Source organism: Corvus brachyrhynchos, unplaced genomic scaffold (genome assembly GCF_000691975.1).
Source record: "Corvus brachyrhynchos isolate BGI_N302 unplaced genomic scaffold, ASM69197v1 scaffold54, whole genome shotgun sequence".
In the NCBI taxonomy this organism is placed as follows: Eukaryota; Metazoa; Chordata; class Aves; order Passeriformes; family Corvidae; genus Corvus; species Corvus brachyrhynchos.
Genome location: NW_008237902.1, coordinates 2362527 through 2362803, shown reverse-complemented (window position 1 = coordinate 2362803; position 277 = coordinate 2362527).

Sequence of the window (277 nt, the reverse complement as noted above, 5' to 3'; positions counted from 1 at the left end):
GCCGCCGGCATCCCGCGCCCTAGCGGCACCCGCACAAGGGACTGCACGGGCCCCCGGCTGCGCCATCCCCGAGATGCACTAGTTCAGCCCCGGTACGATCCAGGACACCTGCAGCCTCCTGGGTACCAGAATCCCCAGCTCTGCTGGAAATGAGACTAGGTGACCTTTAAAGCGCCTTTCCAACCCAAACCATTCTGATTCGATGAAACTCCCCATTTAGTTTGAATTAGCTAAATTAGAATTACCTAGAATTCGATTTAGAATTTAATTCTAACTC